At 41.7% G+C, this 23,598-nt stretch overlaps 1 protein-coding gene across 4 annotated transcripts in view; it reads left to right on the forward strand.

Annotated features, from left to right (window-relative positions):
- TENM2 (teneurin transmembrane protein 2) overlaps positions 1-23,598 on the forward strand; it is a 652,889-nt gene that overhangs the window by 222,561 nt on the left and 406,730 nt on the right. The window lies entirely within an intron of this gene.

Below are 23,598 nucleotides of genomic sequence, written 5' to 3' on the forward strand. Positions count from 1 at the left end.
TGATCTTGGGCTTGTTTTTCTGATTTGTAACGTGGGAGTTATAGTGTAACTCTTTGTAGGATTCTTCCAGAGATCAGAAGAAATAATATAATAATGACTTAAACATACATAACAGATCATAGTGAGTGCTTAATAAATATCAATTATTATTTTCAACATACTTCTACCTCTTCTTTCTCTTCTCTTCCATCTTTTTCTTCCTTTCTCTTCAGTAAACCATTTGTAAATAATGTATTCACTCTCTAATTATAATTTATCCTTAAGAAAAGCCAAGAAGGGGGCTAACATGATCAACTAGAGTACAAAGAATTGAAATACTCTAGCACAACATAACTTTCTTTGGTTTTACTTCTACATTCACCTTTCTGCTTGCTTGGGGAGAAATATTAGAAAAAATGTTAATAAGCCCTAAATTTGAGAAGTAAGAATAGAAAAATGATAGACAGTAAAGAATATCGCTTAGGGCTCCTCTCCCCAACAATTATTATTCCTGAATATTTAAATTCTATTTCTATCCACCTATTTAATTGAAGAATATATTACAGTAGATGTATCACCCAGCAGTCCACTCAGAATCCAGATAAAATCTAAAGCTGCTTCTACAAACACACGTTCTACAAATGCTACAAGTGGAACATGTTTGGCAAATAAAATCCTTGTTTAAGAAGACAAACATGTTCTTTGGGCCTGACGAATTACACATGTTTATTTTAAGACTGTTACCTCTGCTGGTGAACTTCAAAGGGAAATAAGTTATTTGGGTCAGTGCAGTTCAGGGAGGAAAGGTTGGCTATTACGAGAGTCAGGTCATGAGTAATTCCTCAACTAGGAGAATTTGGGGGGGAAATTACATGTGGAAAGTCTCCTTTACATAATGGGTTTGCTAGTCTTTGCTGGAACAAATCAGTGAGTATTTATTGATCCCTTCTGTGTCCTGGGTACTGAGGTTGATACGGGTGTATACAACAAGGGTTAAATTAGTGTTGCAAAGAGGAAGACCTGGAAGGGTTTGAAAGTCTGCTGGGATTTCACCAGCCTTAGATCCATGGTGGTACACCATAGAAAAGTAAAGTGCTAGAAGGTATTGATGAGAAAAGTGAGGAAGGCATTTAGGCAAAACCACGGGGATGCAAACTTAAAAAGCAAGGGTGCCTAATGCAATGTGGTGTCCTGGATTGGATCCTGTAGATTCCTTAGTCTTGACAAGTGTACCCTGGTTATGTAAGATGTTGACACTGGAAGAAACTGGGCGAATTTTATGTGGGGACTCACTGGGCTATGTGTGCCATTTTTCTGTAAGTCTAAAATTATCCCCAAATAAAAATGTATCTTAAGAAAGAAAACCAAGGGCGAAGAGTACTGAGTAGAGCAGTTCATTAAACTGACCTGCAGTTTGGGTAGGTGAGTAAAAGTACTGCTAAGTTGGAGAGGTATGTTGGCGTATATTATGCATTGATATAAATGCCAGACTGGGTTCTCCCCCCACTGGGGTACTGGGGAATTGTCTTACAGCAAAGTAGTAATATGACTGAAGTACAGTTTTAGGAAGATTTACTTTGGTAGAAGTATGTAGGAATGACAGGTAGCAAAACAGATTAGTGCAGATGCACACGTTAGCGAGGTTCTTTGGGGGTCTAAGAACAAGCCAGCAAGTGCTCAGATGAGAGGTTAGAAAGGAAGAGACTGGTTGAAAGGCATCACTAAGGAATCCTGAGAAGGACTTGGTAACAGATCACACATGGAAAATGAAGGGAAAGGAGTAATCAGAGATGACCCCTAGTTGTTAACAAACCTGTATACTTTGGAAATCAAGGCAGGAAATTTTTTTTGGGGGGGGGGAAGCTGGGATTTTGTGCTTGCTTTTCCTCTTAGCATTCAGAGGGTACAGTGATGGGGATACATCAGATCAGATCTGTCTTCCAAGTTATTGAAGATTCAGAAGTGAATTTCAAAAGAAATTAAGGGAGACATCCACATTGAGCTTTGTGTTGGATTCTGCAAGGGAGTGACCCAGAGAACAAACATCTAGGGTCCTCCTTTTGGCAGAAATCTAGAATAAGGAGTCATAAGGGTAAGGAAAAAGTTGCTACTAAAATGGGCTGTCCACTTCCAAGTGTTTCTGTGGCATCTCTGGAATTCCCCTCTCTAGCTGTCTTCCAAATTCCTGATGTAGCTTGAATCACCATGTCATCCTCCAGGGTAGTTTTTTTGTTGTTGTTGTTTTCCCCATCCTTTTCTCATTCTTATTATTAAGGTGGCATTTACTAACAGGAGTCATAAACTCTTCTGCCTACAGAAACCAGAGATCCACTCTATTTCATAGGGAATGTCTTAATTCCCTATGAAATACCTTATAGAGAAATTATTAGTGGTAATAAGGAAATGGAAATTATTGCTGTTAATCTCAGCCTAACTGTCAAAGTTGTTTGACCATTTGGTACGCTTGGTATTGTCAGATCCACCAAGTTTTGAGCCCAAGTCAGCTGAAGGCCCTCCAGTGTGAGGTCTCATTTTGTGGGAAGAGCCACTTGATCCTGAGAGTCCTGACCTCCTTTTTCTTACGGTTCCCCACTGAAAGCTTCCTTAGGTGAAGTAGGACCCATTCGAAATGGCATCCCCTTTAACAAGGGGCTATATTTGTCCCCTTCAACTGAACAGCTCTTAGAAGCAATGAGCATTTGGGGAATTTCTTGTTTAGAAATAATGTGTGCATCAAATTACCCATTACAGACTAATTCAGAGCTGAAAGATAAATGCTCATTTTCCCCTGTGTTAGCACCTTTTGTGGCCACGAGGCTAATAGTAGCATTGCTAGTCATCATCTTTCCATCCTGATGGGAACGGTTGGTAAACAGAAACCCCTTTCACATGGAGGCATTTTTGGAGGAAGGAGAATATGTTCCTTTCAGATTGTGCCATTCACCTGTCGTTTCAGATCCGAAGATTGAATACGCTTTGCGTGTTATAATTAATTCTCTCATTGCCTTGGAGATCATTGCTTTTGGCCACTCTCTAGGAAACGAAGAGTGTGATGTTATGTGTCAAACATGAATACTGTGTCAGGAAAGGGAAGGAGAGGAAACCTGTTGCTGACTGACAGCTGCAGGGGGAAAAAAAGTCCTTTGAAGTAGCTTGAGAAAGTGTTTTGAATTAGTTTGAGGGAGAAACATGTATCCCACAGAATGTGTTTATGGCTTCCCAGAAGTGAAACGTACTTGAGCTGGGTCATCCTGTCCAGTGAGCAGTGCTGTCATCACTTGGACAGTACGGCTGATAACAGCAGTAGTTGTTTAGTGGGGGTTACTAAGTTCCAGGGACTGAACAAAGTACTTTACATGATTTATTTCATTAACTCAGTCGGAGGGTCTATTTACAGATGAGGGAATGGCTGCTTAGAAAGGTTCGGGCCAACCCCAAGCACACCCAGTTGGAAAATGGGAGAGCCTAGGATTCGAAGCAGGGAGGCCAATCATGGGACCGCAGCCAGGCAACACCGATCACATGGAAGCCAGCTTACCTGGCACCTTCCAGCCCAGTCGCATTTCCATCAGCCGCCTACCACTTAGAGATTCTAAGCAGGTCACTTCTTTGAAAAGCCCTTCATTAAGGTCACTCTTTTGAAGATGCCAACGATGCCACTGCCGGCCGCCTACTCCCCAGGCAGGTGGAAGGGCCCCGAGAGCCGTGTGGGCGTGGGGGGAGCTTTGCAGTGGAGGGCACCCATGAAGAGATAAAGTGCAGAAAGCAGGGCAGGGGGCCAGAAATATGACAATAGATGGCAAACTCCACACTCTCGCCTAGGGCCAGCCCTGCTTCAAAATGAAACTTCCACAGGAAAACTAAATAAAGGAAAGAAAAGCCAAACAGAACAAATTCCCATTTAGTCAGCTTTTACTGTCCTCAGAGGCTCCGTGTTTATGCTAGATCTTAATTATGCTGCTTGTCAAAGACACACTAAACTCCGCTGTGGTTGAGGAAGCTATTTTATCTTTTTATCTTTACAGTCAGAAAAGGACTTTGTATGCTGAATCCTACCCTGGTTGAGCTTCAAACCTGAAATAAAAGCAGGTCTCTTTCTCTCCCTCTCCTTCCCAATTGTCCCCACCTCTGCACTGCTGTCCAGGAACACTTTGTGAGGAGGCTTTGGCAATGTCATCAACAAGCAAAGATGACCTTGGATAAATCTCTGCTGTCTAAACCCCATGCATTTTCTCCCCAAGCCTCCCTCTGCAGGGATCTTTTTTTTTTTTTCAACATGGGCAGGCACCGGGAATCGAACCCGGGTCCTCGGGCATGGCAGGCAAGCACTCTTACCTGCTGAGCCACCGTGGCCCGCCCCTTCTACAGTGATCTTGAGAGGCACTTAGCTGTGTCCTCCCACGAGGGTGGGTGTGGGAGCCTTCCTTTGGGAATACTCAGGGTGATATTTGTGGGCAAAGGGGGGTTCACTCGAGGTTTTGGATGCGCAGCAGTGTGCCTTAAATAACAGTGAATCCCATGGTAGGAATGTTATTCTAGTCATCTCTCTTTTAATCCTTCAGATTTAATCAAGGAGAATATCTTGGGTTGGTGTTCCTATAATCTTGCTTTCTTTTCCTTGTGTCTATTTTTACCTTCGCTTTCTATTTATGGCAGGTGGTACTTGTTTTATGTTTCTTGCTGTGCCATAAAATAAATTTGAATGGGGATAAAGTGAATTAATTTAAGGAAAAAATATTAATTAAATAAGAGTACATGATAATGCAAAATCTGTGAGGGGAATGGCTAACTTCTTTTTTTAAAAAGCTCTAATCAAACCATTCATGCCAACTGAGCCCATGAATCAATTTGTCCATAGAAGCATCTCTATGTACATGCATGTTTTCAGGGATTCTTGAACATTTTGGCAGATCCTTGACGCAGAATGTTCTGATGAGAATTTCAGACCTCCAAAGGAAGATATTCGAGGGGAACATGTTCCTCTCCAGTTCAAGTTTATAATCTACAAAAACAGTGGTCTGAAAGGACTTAGATGCATGCTGGATCTGGAGCTTCAATTTTCTTTACCAAAATTCAGATACCTGGACCTATACATAGAGATTCTGTCTCTGGAGGTATGGAGTGAGACCCAGATATGTGCATTGTAATAATTATAGGTGTCTCAGGTGAGCACTCCCAAGTAAGAATCACCAGTGCTAGCACTTGGTCAGTTTACCACCCAGTGTTGTGTGCAAAATGAGTGACCATACTTTGTAAATAGAAAGCCATCCAGTGAAAAGAGACCATACCAATGGAAGCTAAGTTACAGAGACATTGCTTATAAAAATATGTTCACCAAACGGCTAAGTTACTTCCCAACCCCTTTGGACTCTCTGGACTTCAGCTGCCTGACCTGGAAAATAGGGATGATAATGTTTTACCTATGTGAGGATAAAATATCTAGCTGAACAACCCATTGAGGTCCTTTTTATCTGCACGCTATGCCCAAGGTAACCCTTAAAACCTTGTTCTTAAAGAGTGCCACGGATGTCATAAAAAAAAAAAACTTTCCTAGTTCCTGTTAGAAGCAAGTCGAGTCAGGTTTGATTTCACAGATCAGAGGAGAACCATGAGTCCCTCTGGCAGAAGTTTGACGGTCCTTCTCTTCATCGAGCCAAATGATGCAGTTTATCTTCTGGTCTCCGAGAAAACCAGCAGGGTTTGTCATGGAATACCTAAGTCTAGAACGTGCTACATCTTTGACGTCATCCAGGTGTCATGCTTGAGCCTGCTTGCATGGAGTTCCCTTTCTGCATCAAGGTCTCATAACTAGCATTATCCTGCCATGCCTAAAGCCTTTGAAAAGTTTTTCAACATTTAACAAAGCAGTGCCTGCAGTTATAATGTGCTCATTAGGCCGTTTGTTAGTTTTGGCAGCACATGTAATCTGCTACTTGATTTCCACTGAATTTCAGTTCTGTCGGGCATCAATGCCCGAGAAGTGCTGGCAGCCCCCTGGGCTTTGCCAAGGGCTACTGTGTGTGTTTGTGTTTTCCACTGAGCTGGGCTGATGATGGCGTGGCACACATCCCTGTCTGCATCTCCACTTACGCATGGTCTGAGGGTTCTTTCCATCATCCCAGAGCTTTTCTTGATCATCTGGAACCAAATTAATTCCAGAGGACCCTGGAAAGAATATACCCAGAATCCCCAGTAGATTAATAAGCTAAGTCCAGCCATTCTTTGTCTACACCTTAGATTCTGAAATCTGGAGTTCATTAGTTCTTCCCTTGTTCTAGGTCTCGCTTGTACATCTCAGAGACCCTGCCTTGAAAAACAGAGCTCTTCTTCTAACTTACCATTTTTCATATAAAAGACTCTGACCAACTAATATAGTAGTTCTTTTTTTTCTTTTTTAATATATCCTTTGAAATCCAGTGCTGTGGGGACTGAAAACATTTTGGCAAGTGTTTAGGATTTTGTAAAGAAATGATTTGGGCCACTGAAGGAATTATTTTTATTTTTATTTTATTATTATTATTATTATTTTTACTTTTGGTGGCTGGTTGAGAAGGCAATGTTTATTTATTCCTCAGTCAATAAGTTAGTGCCTAGCAGTTTCTGAGGCATTGAAGGTGCAGAGATAAATAGTATCTGTTCAATTCCCTAAAGGAACTAACAGTGCGTGGGGAATGCCAGACTTCAAAACCGATAAACACAATGGAGTAAGATGAGTGACACTATGAATCGAAGCCTATGGAATCAATAGAGGGGGACTAAGATGGACTTTGAAAGATAAATAGGTCCTGTGTTGAGACAGACCCAAGAGGAGGCAGGACTGAAAGGGAGAAACAGAGAAAAAGAGAACAAGGGAAGTGATGGTGCAATAAGGTAGGTTGAGTCTAAACATTGGTGGTCATGAATACTGGCTCACATTGGAGATTTGTATATGTGGACTGGTAAGGGCATAACCTTGGGTGTATTGACCTAACTTGGAGGGCTGGGGTGGGGCCAACAGGCAGGTAATGGGTGATAGTGATTAAATGGAAGAGGCAGAAACATAGCAAGTGTGGGCACTGCTTACGACCCTCAGGACCTTCTTCTGGAGGAGTGGGTCAAGATTCTGATCACAGCTTCATACTTAATACATTTCTTCTAATGCATTTATTGCCCCTTCTGTAGTAAGACATGATAACACCTTCTCCTGCAAGGTAGTGGGAGCATTAACCGAGATGACGCTGCAGAATAATCTAGCTGAACCTCGGATGGGGAGCAATCTGTTTGGGATATGTTCCCTGGAGCCCTCCACTGCCCTTGAATGAATGGTCTTATACGGGAAGGAATTGAGCTTTAGAACTGAAAGGTGTCTTTTCCTCCTTTAGGCATTTCATAATATTTTGTTGAAGGGTGCCCAAGATGTTCCCTACAACTTGAGATAAACCAGTTTTGCACTGGGCACTATACACATTTTTCAAAGCAGCTTATGATAAGTTCCTCTACTGTATATTCTGATCATTTAAAGGGGTTCTTCCTCATTCCCACCAGAGTGATAAAGCATTCATGTTGGTTTGAGTAAGTGTAGGTGCATTGTAGTGCGACTAATGATGTCTGAACAAGTTCGCACCTGTCAACCTTCATTCTTTCACCGTGAGACTAGCAGTTATTTCCCAGGATGCCCAAATATTGGCTTGAGTGAGTCCTAGAAATGATGACATGTTAACCCTGTATATTCAAAGGAACTCAAATGAGTGCTTGCAGGAACAGTTGGAAACTGCAGGCAAATACCAGCAGGGAGACCTGAGTGCAAAGCTAATGCCTGATGTAAGAGGCATTAGAAAGAGCCTTGGGCACAGAGAGGAAATATGGCAAATCAATAATTGGCTAAACACCTCTGTGATGTTTTCAAATTCTTTACCTATTACACAGTGACAGCAAATCTGCCTGGCCTGGACCAGATATCTCCTATGTAATCATCTATATGTGATGCTGCAAAGGGCCCCCGGTGCCTGTGGCCTGGAACTAAAATTCCACCAATCAAGTGTCCTCTAAAAGGGAATGACACCCGAAGCACTGTGGAGGTCTGTCTCCCTCACTTGCTTTCTCTGTTCCTTTAAATAGATAAAGATTGGAGAGTAGGTTTTGATAGATGGGAGATTTGAGTGCAAGGGCGTCCTGCAGGAGTAAACCAGGGAGGAGAAGAGGTAACATCAATGGAAACAGAAATGAGCTGACGGCAGTTTTCCCATTCTCCACCTGTATTCTCTCCAGGTGTGGCTCTGCCCTCTGTTCATCAGATTGGTCAGGAACTACCAGACCTTTAGGGTCGTCCCATTACCAGGACTCAAATGTGATACTTGAGGACTTGTGGAAGTAGGTTATTTTTTAAAACAGAGGCAAAAGTACTGGTGATTCAGAGGTGAGGCCTCATGCCCCTTCCTTCAATCCCTCCTTCCCTCCCTCTCTCCCTTTGTATTTTCCTTCCTTCCTCCCTCCCTTCCTTCTCCCCCTCCTTTGCTTCCTTCCTTCCTTTTACCTGCTTACTAATTAATTTATTTTAGTTGCCGTATCTTTTTATCAAGGTATAAATTATATACCAAGAAAGTTAACCATTGTATGTGACGATTTTTAGTAAATTTCTGGTTATACAGTCATCCCCAAATCCAGTTTCTGAATACTTTCTTGATATCAAAATACCCTCATGCTTGTCCAATTTATCTTTAACATGCAAACCCCGCTCCAAAATTGGCTAGTAGATAATCTTATTTGAAAAATCAAGGAAGCATGTTAGTAATCTCTCATTCTAAAACTGCATTTAAAATTATTTTCCTAACTTATAGTATAATAAAATTGCAGTATCATGAAAAGAAAAATGGGGAACGAAGTGGTCTTTTATACCTTTTGGATGCAATGTGCTGAGTTGCGTTTCATCATATCTCGATGTTGGATACTGAGATTTGAAGAAACAGAAACTGTGGGTGGCAGGAGGGGAGAAGAACTTAATTTTTGGGCTACACACTCCTTCTACTGTAGGTTTTAGCTTTGGGCTGGCAGTAATCAGGACAGTAATAATAATCATCTCTGCTACTTGTTGACTACAAATCTATTTTATTCCCTTTACGTGTGTTATCTCATTTGAACTTCACCATGGCTTTCTCCCTGTATATAGATTAGGAAGCTGAGGCTCAGAGAGATCAGATCAATTTTTCAGCATCGCTCCAGAATAGGTGGCAGAGGTCTGGATCAAACCAAGGTCAATCCAGCTATCCAGCCTCTACCTTGAAGACCACACTTTACCCCATGTTGAGGCAAATGAATCAAGGCACAGGACAGCCTCTTTGCCAGACGTCTGCTGCTAGTACTAGAGCAGAAAAATGGAAAATGTGTGGCCCTAAGGTAAAAGGTAAGTTAACATAAGGTTTAACGGCCACCCCAAAGTGCTGGGAGTAAGAAATGATTTAAGAGGAGCATGCTCATGGCTCATTCACTGAGTCGGTTTGGAAGTTCTGAGGCCTCGTGCTTTGAAGCCTGTCCGTGTTGGAGGCGGCGGTGTGAGAGGGGGAAGCAATGGAAGGACAAGCCGCTGCTTGATTCACCTTTGCTGACTCACCTCATGGGAATGAACTTCACCGGGAATCCTTGGTAATGCTTGAGGAGGCGTCATGATGCGGCTGCCTGAATAAATGCGGAATAGGCATTATCATCCAGCTATTTGGAGGGCGTGTGGGGGCATTGTCGAAAGTGTTCTCTCCCTCAGCTAACTCTCCAGTGCACCTCTCATCTACCACTTAACGCATAAACATTGCCTCAGATCCGATTGTTTCCTGTGTGTGTTTTATCATTTATCCCTGTGGTTCTCAAACTTGGTTGAGTACCATGGCCATGAGAGGCACTTATTAAAAGAATAGCTTTCTGGTCCCCTGAGAAATTTTGATACAAATAGGCCTGAGTGAAGGCTCAGTTCCCTGTTTTTGTTTTTTTTTTTTTTTTTTGCATGAGTAGGTACCAGGAATTGAACCTGGGTCCTCTGGCATGGCAGCCAAGAACTTGGCTGAGCCGCCGTGGCCCACCCTCAGTTCCCTGTATCTTTTTAAAGTGTTTCCTGTGATTCTTGGGACTGAGCAAAATTTGGGATTTGCTGCTCTTTAATACACTGAGTCCGTAAGGGCGATTTGGTTTCTTAGTATCTGGCAGGGTACATGACACAGAGTAAAGCTCAGTGGATATTTGTTGATGAAATTAGGAAGTGAATAAGTATCGGAAGTTCCTTAAGGTCAGCGATGATGTATGTAACTTACCTCCCATGATGGTAGCAAACACTGATCAATAATTGCTTATTGATTGATTAGTTTTAAATCTATCGGTTTTGTTTTCCTATCCCCCTGCTCAGCTCTGAGCAAATTGCCATGAATCTGTTTCAAGTCTTGTGTTCTGAAAATCCCAGTGCCCACTTAGTCAGGTGAAGTGGTGAAGATACCATCCAGGCTGTTTTGGTGAAGTTTCAGGAGTTGACTTATCCTAGAACTCCAAGGAGAAAAGCACTTCCCCTATTTTGCAAGTTTATTTTGCTGTAGTACAATGAATAATTGTCCTGAGGGGACTAGACAGCATCGGAAAGTATTAATCTTAGATTTTCATTTCCTGTAAAATAACTTTCCACTTATGACATTCAGCGAGACTACTTTGGGTTTCAGGAAATATGCATATTTTATCACAGACTGTTCTAAGTGGGTCTCCCAAATGTATCTGCAACTAAGGAGTTAAGAGGGGCAGAGACAGGCAGCAGGGCAAACCCAGGATGCCAAACTATCTGAGAATGCTGGAGGTGGAGTGAGACAGGGCTGCTGTAGGCTGCACAGCTGGTACATCATTGTCTAATTTTAAGCTCATTGTGTTTTAAAATATTTGCATAGGAAATTATTAAATGCGTACTTGGTGCAGAATTTGTTTGGCGTGATGGAAAATTTTGGTAAAGGATAGTGGTGATGGTAGTGCCGCATTGTGACTGTAATTAACGCCACTGAATTATAAAATTGGATGTGGTTAAAATGGGAAATTTTAGGTTGCATAAGTTACTAGAATAAAAATTTAAAAAATAAAGTAAAACAGGACTGCACAATACAAACAATGGATCCTAATTTAAACTATGGACTACAGTTAATAGTACGATTGTAATACTATTATTTCATCAGTTGTAACAAAGGTGCCACATTATTGCAAAGTGTTAATAATGGGGAGCAGGGTATGAAAGCTCTATATTTTCTGCAAACTTACAACTTCTCTGATTAACAAAAAAAAATTTTAAGTGAAAATAAAAATAGGAAGAATAATAATGGGATAGCATTTGCGTAGTCCCCATATTCCAGGCATAAAACTAAGTTCTTTCATGCATCATGCTATTTATTTGTTTCTTTGCAAGAACCCAGTGAGGTGGTGTAGCAGATTGCATGTGAGTGCATTCCAGCTCAGACTGGCTGGAGGTGAACAAAACAAAACAAATCTTTTTTTTTTTTTTGCTCAGGAAACTGGAAATTCCAGGGATAGCTTCAGGCATGTTAGGCTTCAGGGACTCAACCCATATTATAGGATCCTTCTCTTTTCTGTTGTCTTTTCCTGTGTGGTGATAAAGATGACCAGATCCTCTCAAGATCAAGTCCAGTGGGGAAAAATTATCTTCTCCAATAGCACTAATAAACTCCTTGGGCTTCACAGGGACATGAGCCATCCCCAAATCAAATGCTTTGGAATGGAGATGGAATATGCTAGCTGGGTAGCCCTATACTGCGAAAACTTCTAACAGCATTTGCAAATGACTACAGTGACTTCAGTCTACAATTTACTTCAATTTTGACACTACTTGCAGTTCAGCCCAACTCCATAGGTTAGGATCAATTTCTAAGAAATTACCCTTCAGGTACAAGTCACAATTTAGGGGCCCAGGACACCTGTACTTCTGACCTACTGGCTCCAAATTTGGGGTTTCCCACAGGTTCAAGAATTTGCTGGAATAACTCACAGAACTCACTAAAAGCACTATGCTTATGATTATTGTTTTGTTAGTATAAAAGGATGCATATTAGATGTCAAAAGAAGACATGCATATGGGGAAACTTGGTAAAGTCTCAAAAGCAAGCTTCTGTGTCCTTTCCATGTGGAGTCAGAGCAGCCACTCCCACCCACCACATAGCAATGTATCTTCAGCACAGATGCTCACCCGGTTTTGAGTGTCCAGAGTTTATATGGGATTTCCTTCGGTAGGCATGAGTGGTGGAATCAGTGCCGGGTGGTTGAACTCAATCTCCAGTCTCCTTCCCTCCTTGGAGGTCTGGTTGAAATGCCCAGGGTCGAAGTCCCTAACCCCTAGTCACGTGACTGGTCTTTCTGGCATAACCAGCCCCCACCCCAAGAATAAGAGTGAGGCTGCCCCTACGTTATCACCTTGTTAACAGGTGAGCTATTGAGCCTGATAGAGAGCCTGCAAAAGGCACTCCTATCAGGAGAAATTCCAAAGATGTAGAGATTATCTCCCAGGAACCAGGGCCAAAAGTCTGACACGTTTTAAAAATTCTGCTCCTTGTGACATAGACCAAGAACAAAGATTGGTGGTTCTCCAAGAAAACTGGACACTGATCAATGTATTTTTCCGTTGCAAATAAGATAATAAGAAAAAAGTTTAACTCATGAAAAAGACTACATAGAATAAATAAAACACGAATTCCCTTTATTTTTATCTGATATCACTAGCAAGTCCATGGGAAAGTGAGCTCAAGATGATTTTTACTTAGTAATCTTTATTAATTGTGTTAATAAAGATTATTTATGCAGATTCAGTCATGCAGTTGTTTGTTTTAAAGAGACCAACTCCCTAAAATTTGGCATGTGTGATTTAGGGAAGATGAATAACAGGGGCCATTTCTTGTTGGTGAAGAGAATGTAACTGCCTAAAATCCTGATGTCCAGGTCACACCCAAAACCAATGAAATCAGGATGTCTAGAGAAGGAATCTAGGCATCAGAACTTTTTAAAGATCCTCAGGTGATTCCAATGTGCAACAATTAGGAAACCACTGTCATAGGGTGTGGAAGCAACAGCAAACACTACTGCCCTGAATGCTAATTTCTACATGGCCGTATTTACGCGATTAAATGAGTACAGCACAATCGCCAGTAGAAGAACTGCTCTGGGGGCTCAGCAGGAGGCAGTGCAAAGCCTGAGTCAGAGATAGCTGGGTTCAAATGATGGCTTTTACGTTTACTGGCAGTTTGACATTTACCTGCAAGTGCCTTAAACTTCCTTATGGCTCAGTTTCAGTTAGAGACTAGTAATCTCTGACCATTGAACCTTCTGGGAGAAACTATGTAGAAAGTTCCCTGCCTAACACATGTCAGTTCCCTTCCTTACACCATTACGTCTATCAAAAGGGAAATAGAAATTCCTTGTCTTTGTACTTACTGCTTTTCAGTCTTTGTTGCTGTCCTTTTGTTTTTAACATTGACAAAGGATTAAAAAAAATGTATTTTAATTAATGATATAAAGGTTGGTGTTTTCTTTATCATTAAATATGTTTGCCCCCCCCAAAAAAAATATATATATGTTTGTTCCCTGAAATATTGGGAGTGCCAAGAAGAGGTGGCCCATTCATGTTACCGGACAGAGGCTGTAGATTTTTCTGCCCGATGCTCTCAATAACCGATTCCTGAGACACCGGGGTCTCAAAGAGAGAAAGAGTTTATTATGAGCACATAGTAGGAGAGCAGCTGGCCTAAAGGCCCAAAATCTGTCTCTCTGAACTGTAGTAATTCTGATAGTTTCATTAGCGAAACGATGGGCAGTGTTTAGGAAAACGAGCACAGTGGCCCCTTTGATGTAATTAGAGGTGATCTAATTATTGAGCATGCACAGGTTGATTACATGCTTAGTCACAGGACATGTGTAAAAAAGTGGTGGAAGAAGGTATGGGTGACTTGTAGTTAAAGCCTAAGCTACTGCACGTGCCAGGCAGGCCCATTTTGGTTAGAGCCAGTCTTGGTTATCAAGATTACTTTGGACTTGGGGGGATTAGCTCTGGGCCGACCCAAGACCTTCATTAATAAACATTAGGGGCTGTCTTTAGATTATAAGATTCTACAGTTGAAACACTGGATAACTGGGTACAGATGAAGATTAGTCACAAGGCTTTCACAGTCATAGGGGCAGAAGATAAGGGCTATACAATCATTATCAGAAATCAGGGCAGCTGAATTACAGTTCAGAGATTTCAGGAATTTCTCTGTCTCTATTCCAATATACCAGAAATCAAAAAGAAATATCTGTACAATGATTCAGTAATCAAAACCATCCCTTAAATTCTGATTTCTCAGTAATGTTCATTCATTCATTCATTCATCCAAGCAGGATTTATCAAGTATCAACTATAACATTTCATCAATCACAATATGTACTCACTTGTAAGATGTACCTTTATTTTGTGTATGAATAAAAGAGAAAAAAAACTGCAATTAAATTGCGCTATACCTTCATGTATAAAATAAATTCCTATTTTGCAAATGTTAAAAAAAAATTTGCATCTCCGGGTTAGTGTACTCCAGGATGCTAGGCATTAGGATACCATTTCAGTCCTGAGTCAGGAAAGGACCAGTATGCACAGTTGGCCTCAATCCTCTCTCTCCAGAGAAGAGAGTCGACTCCAGTTTCATCAGGAGAAAATTCATTTTCATGCCTCTTTTAGATCATCAAATGGCATGCACTGATCACTGTTTCACCTCTGAGAAATAGTGACCTGTTTAAATGGCCCCCATTTTTAAATCACTTTTCTTCAAACAGGACTAGTTTAAAATGGTTGTACATCATCCCACCCACTGAAGGGAAAGTGAAAATGCTCTCATTATTTCAACAGATCACATAAGCCCTGCTACAGGCAGGCAGGAGGTAGGAAGTTAGAGGGAATTTAGTCTGATAATCTCGGGTGCTTTCTTCCCCCGACCTTCCCATTCAACTGAAGATTTTGTGTTTTGATCTCAAATGGATCAAAATATGAGAAGACTGGATAAAATTTTCTGAATAGAGCCTTTTGCTCATATAATACAGATAGGCACCCCACCCCCACCCCACTCTCTCTCCTTATATTCCAGCCCGAAGCCTGCTTTCCCAGAAATGTATCTACATTTACTGTTTTATTATTATTATTTTTTAAGCGTGGAGACCAGGTGTCTGGGGAGAAGATTTTTGCGATAGGTGAACCATCCCATTGGTAATTCTGACCTTTTCCACTTAAATGCATTCTTTGTATTTACTTCGGGAAATTCAATTTTTGGTGACAGAAAAAAAAAAAAGTTCCAAAGGGAGAGACCAAAAATAATAGCCATGTCAAATCCAAATGTGAATCCTACTAATAGCATGTTGGTGAAGCATGCTGAGACCCTGCTCCAGTCAACAGAGCTTTCCTTTTGAAGGTAAGCAATTTAGAGAATGAATCTGCTCTGTCTTCTGATAGGAGGATGGGTGCCAAGGTTAGATCTTTAAGGAAATGATCTTATTAGTCCCTCTTATTAAGGAAGCCTCTGCAGTGTGTAGACTTTGAACCTGCCTGATAAAAAGTAGGTCTTGTCAAACAGCTCACAGCTCCTAGTGAAAAGGTTGAACTTTGTTGGTTTAGATCATCCAATCCAAATGCAAACATGTTTCTAAGCTTCTGTTTGCATACTCTGGGAGGAAAAAAAAGACTTCCTCATTTTCCCTGACGCTGACACTAATAGCATTCCAAGGGGATGGCAGCTCCCACTGAAATTATTAAATCAGTGTGTTAATGGTGCACGCCAGAAGGCAAAAGTTTCTTGCGGAACCAGAAATTGAAAGCTTCCTATTGTCATTGTGGGGGTCCTTTGTTTCTTTAACTCTTCACCCCCCACCCCATCCCCCCCAACAGATCCTTGTCCTTCAGTTCCTCTACTATTATATCTCCCAGCTGACCCCATCTGGAAGCTGTAAGGCTGAAATTTTGACAGCTTTGTCATTTTCGTAGCTGTGAGGGTTGATGTCGCGTTTACAGGATTATTGCTCTCCAGGAATTCTTCACTACATAATCAAGCAGAAGGTCAAGAGAGGTGGAGAGAGGGGAAAAAAAAGCTCTAATTAAATCAGGAAGAGCTGACTTGTGCCCTAAGAAACACGGTGCAATTTCAGGGAGAGCCCAGTGCGCGTATCCAAGTGCAACAATTGGTCCCAGTCAGGGGCCGCACTTGTCGCGATGGACAGCAAAAAAATTGCCATTAAAGTGAGTAAGTCCTTGAAGAGTTGGGCTTCATGCTTTGCTTTTATCCTGCTATTAAGGCCCTTCTCAAATCAGATTAAGGAAAGGCACTGTAACACATAGCTTGATTATAGTAATGGAAAGAGGAGAACAAGCTCTCTTCTTGCCTCTGTAGCTCTTGAGCCTGAGATGTTTGGCTTCCGGGTTCCAGCCTGATGTGTAATGCAGCTGGACAGCAGTGACTAAATAGAATCAATCAAAGGGAAGTACGGAATTTAGTCTACTGGGAAGAGAATTAAGAAGAACCTTGCTCCAAGTTTTTGCATAATGGGTCCCTGCAACGAGGATCCAGGCAACATGTAGAATTCCCAGAGAGTCAACCTGCTTTATTCCATTTAGTCCAGCCAGTCTTAACTGAGACCTACTATGTGCCAAATACGGGGCAAACCTTTGTGTTTCTAGCACCTGTCTTACAGAAGCAGGATGGAGAGTTTAACCTGCAGCAAAATCATTAAGGAGGAAATGAGTATAACTCTCTGGTCTGAGAGTCTCATAACCTTCCCTCCTGTGGCCTCCTTTTTTCTGCAGTGGTAAATTCTGGTGGAATGAATCCCAGGAGAGCATCACCACCCTGTGTACCAGCCTGGACACTTAACTGTGGTTCATAAACACATTATTCTTCCTTCCTTTATTCCCCTACCCTACTGTCTTCCTCATTTGACTTGTCCCTTTGCTATGTCATGGGGCCGTCAAAGAATGGTACTGTTCCCAGAGAACAGCTCTCCTTGACACTAGGAGATGCAAGTGTCCTTAGCTACAGGCCTGGTCAAAAAGGTAGCCAAGAGGTAATGTCTGCTCCAACTAACCATCGTTGGACTGTCTTTTTCACTGCCATAGTTTGACACTTAGAAGGATACACTTAGGCTGCTGTTCAAAGCATGTGATGCTTTCAAGGAAATTGTAGAGCATGAGATTTGATATAGAAGCGTTAAGTTTCCCTAAGCAGTGTAATAATAATCATAATAATAAATAGGTCATTCCTTCCATTTCTATTCAATAAATAGGCTTTTAGAGAGAGTTCTACAAAGGCCTCTATTCCTGGGGCACAGACCACCCTCGGAGGGTGGGTTCTTTGCAAGGCTGGTCTACAGGGCAAACTTGTACTGTTATCACTTCAACAGAGACAGGCAATTCCAGGCTCTAGAATGAACTTTCTAAGACAGAAATTGGAATGTGGCCCTTACTTGAAATTCTTCAATGGTTTCACCACCTACAGGACAAAGCCAGTACCTTGTCTCCCTCTTTAGCTTCTTCTCCTCACCACCTGCCTTCTCCTTTATGCTGCCATAATGCCAGATTCTTGGATGATCTCATCTTGTTTCACACTTTGAACTTTTATTTACGAGGCTCATTCTATTTAGAAAGTTCTTTCTTCCATTTCTATACCTACTTGAATAACTCCTACATAGCCTTCAAGACCCATTCAGACATCTTCTTTCAGGGAACTTTCTTTGTCCACTGTCTTCCTCAGGCTGAGGAAACATCCTTGCCTTTGTGCTAAAGGCATCACAGTCTAACCATTACATGAGATGAGTTGTTTCCTGTAAAGTACTTAGAACAGTGACTGGCACTTAGTAGATGCTCAATGCTTTTTAGCAGCTATTATTGTTGTCCCTATTGTTGCATTTACGACCTTACAATTCCAGTATTTGCTCACCTGTCTTAAGTGTCCATGGGGCACAGAGTTCCTGTTCATGCCCCTCCAGGTTGAACAGGATAATTCGTGGGATTGGGGATGATACTGTAAAGTTATATAAGACTCTAAAGGAGACCAGTAGTGAAGGAAAAAAGAGTCAAACCAACCCAGACTAATGATGTGGAAGGCCTTCAGAGGAAGAAGTTCTGTGTATCTGCCCAGGCTTCTGAAAGAGGGTTGCTTTGTTAGAGTTTGCCATCCCTTTCACACCAGACACACAACACTCAGAACTGGCAGAGCACGGGACCGCTGTGCTTTAGTGGAAAGAGTTTTGCACTTTGCGATGCCGCATGGATTCTGGCTTCAGACATTGCCATAGTGAGCTGCGTGACTTAGCACAAGGCACTTTTTGCATTCAGGTATCTCAGCTCTGCCATTCCCTGATTCTCAGACCATACTGTTGGAGAATAGGAGGGATACATGATTATTAAAAACCTAGTTCTTGCTTCTGAATTTGCTACTAGTCCAGCATTTTCTCTGTTTATTCTCTCCATATAGTGCTATGTCAAACCTTGTGTTGACAAGAAGCTAGAGAATTGAGGCCTCCACCTTGCTGACTTAAACTGTAGCTGAGCTAGTAGCTGCAGACATCCCTATCTTTACCAACACATCTCACACCCTGCTAATGTCTCAGGGACAAGGCTCTGGACCATTGGCCACTTCAGCCCTGTTGCATCTTCTAAATCCTAACCATAGATCAGCTTTCTAAATCGAGCAGGTGATGAATTGTTAAATTCTTGAACCTGTGCTGCAATAATCTTTCCACTGCCCTACACATTACAATGCAGAAAAGCAACAGATGTTTTCCTTATGACTCTGGGAGCATGAAATATTGATGGGCGAAGGGAGCATGGATGTAGTATTGAGATTCGCCTACGACGAAGGCAGCAGTTCTCATTTTCCACCTTTCTCTTCAGATACTTAGGACATCAAGAAAGCCCCAAACCCAAGATACCCAAGGCTAGTTCAATGAAAGCTCTTAAAAAGCTGTGCAGTGAAATCTGTCAAAAAATGTCTTTATCAGTCTCCAGGGACCAATTGCTAATGCAGCTAATACACAGTTGATCTGTACAGATGATTTTCCCCTTGTCCCCAAGGGAATTTCTACAAACACTTTGGATTTACATGGTGCCAAACCCAAGTAGCCTGTAGAAAAATAAATAGCATTTTAACACATTGGAGCATCAGTTCCCAGGATGAAAAGTAGCATTCAGCCTCTTCTCTGGGTTTTCTATCTGGGCTATAGGACATAATAAAAATGTTCATTTTTAGAACATTTCTTTTCCTGGTGACATTTCACTCTGAGGCCTTGAATTCTGCAGGGGAAAAGGCACAAAGCAGAGACTCTGATTCAAAAAAAAAGACGTAATAAAGCAAAAAAGGATGGAACTTCATCTAGGACAGTATTTCCAACGCATGTTATGTGTGCCATATGGGTACCAGTGTATGTGCTACAGGCATAGATGACTTATTTATATATATATAAATTTATATATATATAAATATATATATATGGTGCATGATTTAATGTATTTTAATTTTTATATTCATCTATCAATTTTAATGCATATTAGAAATATGTAGTTATATGCAGCTCACATATTCAATCTGTGATTTCATGGATATTATTACCTAGGATGAGACTAAAGTTGGAAACATGAAGTCAATTTGAAAAAAGTATATGTGAAGTGAAATAATCAAGAACTGAATGGAACCGTAGCTACAGCAGCTGTAGGGAAGGACTGGAGACAGCAAAACTCCAGAAGGTAGTATAAAAATGATTAACATTTGGGAAACGCCAATCTAACGAAATTGTCCACCCTTCTTTGGTTAGTGGTGATGGGGGTGACTCTGTAACCCCTGGTACATCTGCCTATGGAGACAGCAAGCGCAGGTCCCCCTATCCTGTGAAGTGATTCCCTGTGGCCCCTCTACACAATGTCCTGTTGTCTGAAGTCCTGTTTTCCTTGTGGTTTTGTTTTTGCATGGGCAGGCACTGGGAATCGAACCTGGATCTCCAGCATGGCAGGCAAGAACTCTGCCTGCTGAGCCACCATGGCCTGCCCTCCTTGTGATCTTAAGCAGAGAATTATACATGCTCCTTATGCCTCGACCTGACATGTCCTATCAGCACTCTTCACAGTGACATGTAAGGTGGGAGGTTGCAGATCACTCAGGAGACACTCCATTTGGAGAGGGATTCCCCAGATAAGTGGACTCTGCCCTGGACTCTCAAGTGGAAGTGGAGATGTTTAACTACCCTATGCTCTATACTAGCCCATGATGAAATGATAATGATACCAGCCCCCTTCAAGTCTTCAGTATACGCCAGGCGTTACATATTGAGTCTAACCTTCAGAAGAGACAGGTGAACCACTCTTCACTCCACTATATACTGTTGGGAAACTAAACCTAGAGACTTAGAGCAGAGATTCAAACCTGGTTCTTCTGACCAAGAAGACAGACAGACTTCCCAAATCAAAATGAGGCCACTCCCCAGCTGTGAACACTTTTAGAGCCTGGCTGCTCCTGCAACTGTGCTTCTCCCCATGGTGGGCATGTGCAAGTCCTACAAAGCCTTCCTTGGAGGAGTGCTCAGTCTCCAAAGTCTTCCCTGGCAATCAAAAATCATAGACTAGGAACCTGTTGACCATGATCTTTTCTCAGGTATGGCAGAGAGTAGGAGGACAGAGGGATGGTTGGCATGAGAGGAGTCTCTACACCAGGGTTTTGTTTCCAGCTCTCTAGTAAACTCCTGCATGAACTTGGGACAACCCCTGATCCTCTTTTTTCTCACTTATAATGTGATGGGTTTGGACTAAGTACCATTAAGACCTCTGTATCCACATAGGGGAAAGTAATTTATTTTGTTTTGCCTTGACTATTGAATAGGTCAGAAGGAGAGGATGGTGTCACAGGGTGGTTGCTTAAGGAATAGAAGAACTTACCTTCACTGGTGACTCAGTCTAAGAAGTGACAATAGACTTGCATCATATCATAAAGAATCTCAGATGGTTTACGGAGGGCATTTTGCGGAACAAAATTAGATAAGATGGCCTGGGGAACGTAGGACCACATTCTGTCCCTTCCATGTGCTCCCTCTTTGGACTGTGTATGAGAAGCCCTGCTGCCATCCCAGCCACAACTTTGAATGTTGTAAAAATCCATCAAATTTTTTACCAGCTTCTATCGATGAGAAAAAACGGTATGTGTACTCTCTTCTAAAAGCTGAAGGTCAACTTCAGGGAATAAGATGACTGTTTTTCTTTGGTTTTATATAAGAAACTTATTCAGAGGCGGGGACTATACAACTTTGGATTCTTCTCTACCACTTTGACCTCTTCTTAAATCACAATTTAAAGACAGCGTTAAACAATTGTTCTGAGCCAATAGAAACAGGAAGTAGGCAGTTCCTTGTGTTGTTGTGAAAGCAAATGATAGTTTCTTAATTCCGCTGCCAATGAGACACACCTATGCCTCTAGAGAGTCTCAGCAATACATACTCAGAGGCATTCATCATTAGTAATTGCATTTGGGCTCCCAGATAGAAAAAATCCTTGAATTAAAAGACCACCAAGAGTGCCTGCATAATATTTCCAGAAACAGAGGCGAGTGGGGTAAGACTAGCATTCTAACCCCACACATTGCAGAAGTACAAATGTCCCAGAAGAGTGAGAATTACCCTCAGATGAGAGAAGAAATGTTAGAAATGTAGGAGAAGAAACGTTAAACTTAATGCTGGCTAATTGAACATGTACGATGGAGGGAAAAATAAGAAAAATGTTAACTTAATGAAGCAAAATCATGGCTCGTATTAGAAAGTGATTAGCTGTGATCTGTGCAGTGACAAAGGCAGGCCATGTTGCAACTTGATTTGGCTGATGTGTTTCAGAAGACTCATAATTCATGTTTCAACTGGAGAAACAGCTTCAGCAAATGATGCAATGTACCGTATTTTTGTTCTGGTGGTTTGATGAGAAGCAAAAGATGGAGTCTTTTCAGACTCTAAATGAGGAAAGCATCTTAAAGCTCTCCATGCACTCCAGCTGCCCTTCAGATTAAGTCACAATGAACGCTGGTAGTGCTGGTATTTCTTAGCAGGGAAAATGTTGTAGACTCTGCTTCTTTTGAAGGCTTATCATTTCAATAGCCCTTGTTTATCTAAGCAAGAATAATTGCAGTTGATACTTCAAATAACTGCATATTCAAGACCTGCTATTTATTTATATAGAAGAGGGCTGCAGTTTTCTATCAACTTGGTTGTTAGAGGAAATATATGCAGAAAAGCTCCTGTGTTTTTCAAAGATATAAGTAATAATATATATTGAAACCCAGCAAAGAAACTGCCTTATACAATAGGAAAGAGGTATAGTTCTTTTTTTTTTTTTGGAAGTGTTTAGAAAATGCTACCAAAACCCTTACGAGTAAAATGGTTCAATAAAAGCTGTGGAGCCTCCTTTTTGCAGAACTTTAAAAATTGAAAGCAATTACTTTCTGAAAAAATGTTCACTTCATCATGAAGTTAAATCCTGGCTGTGTATTAAGGCGGACACAGGACTGACTTAGAACCTATTTGTTCGACAGTGAAATGGAAATTGGGCGAGTTACACTGGTTTTACCTTCAGCTTTGTGGGGGAATGGAAGGGGCATTTCACAGGATGTCAGGTCTTGTGGGTTTCAGCTCAGCTGTGCTGAGTGGAATGAAAGTGAGTTGAGTCCCTTAACCACCCCCACCCCCACCCCCGGCTGCCTTTACCCTCCTTTGTGAAATGCTGGGCGTTGCCTGAGAGTGGAGGTTCTCGACTTCTGTTCCTTGGAGCTTGGAAGGCAGGAGCTTGGAGGTTGGGACCACTTCTTTCCCATTTCAAGTTGAGCTGCTCTAATCGGTTTTAGATGTCAAAATTCTGAGGTACAGTTTTAGTTAACAGAAGAGTGTTCAGTTGATTTGAAAATGTTTGGAATCCCCTTTTAAAAAGTAAATGTTTCATGATTTCCTCTCTGAACACTCTCAGCTTTAGTTTTCATCGACATCTCTGTCACGGGGGCAACTCGTATAAACAAGTGTATTGAAGGGAAATGATTGCAGTGACTGCTGTGCTTTGCCCACAGGCTGTCAGTAACGATGGGATTGTTTGGGGAGCCACTAGCAAGTGTGAACCATGTCACTGTGAGCTTGTGACGTTCAACTCAGCATCTTCTGAAAATTCACAATAGCTGAGGGTTATTAGGAAGTATAGCATGCCAGGGACTGAGCTAAGTTCTTTACATTTCTCCTCGAATCCTCCCCATCCTTGAAGTGAGTCTTATTTTCCATGTTTTTCAATGAGAAAGCTGAGGCTCAGGGAAGGAAAACACCTTGCCCAGGGCCACAGAGTTAGCAAACGAGTGGCAGCACCTCAGACCCTTTCCAGTCGCAGTGCTGGGGGCCAGCAAGAGTGTCCGCGAATGACCCTCGCCAAGACTTTAAGGCTGAAACTGTCTTCTAAGTTGGTTATGACTTAGTTATTAGAGGAGTAAATGAGATTCCTCAGTAGTCTTCCTCACAAGGAATGATATCTGTTTCCATCACTCCAGTTAATTGCTTCTAAGTCCTTTCCAAGAAAAAGTACAAGCTGAGTTGGATTCCTTAGTGGAGAAG

This window comes from Tamandua tetradactyla, chromosome 20 (assembly GCF_023851605.1).
Source record: "Tamandua tetradactyla isolate mTamTet1 chromosome 20, mTamTet1.pri, whole genome shotgun sequence".
NCBI classification, from domain to species: domain Eukaryota; kingdom Metazoa; phylum Chordata; class Mammalia; order Pilosa; family Myrmecophagidae; genus Tamandua; species Tamandua tetradactyla.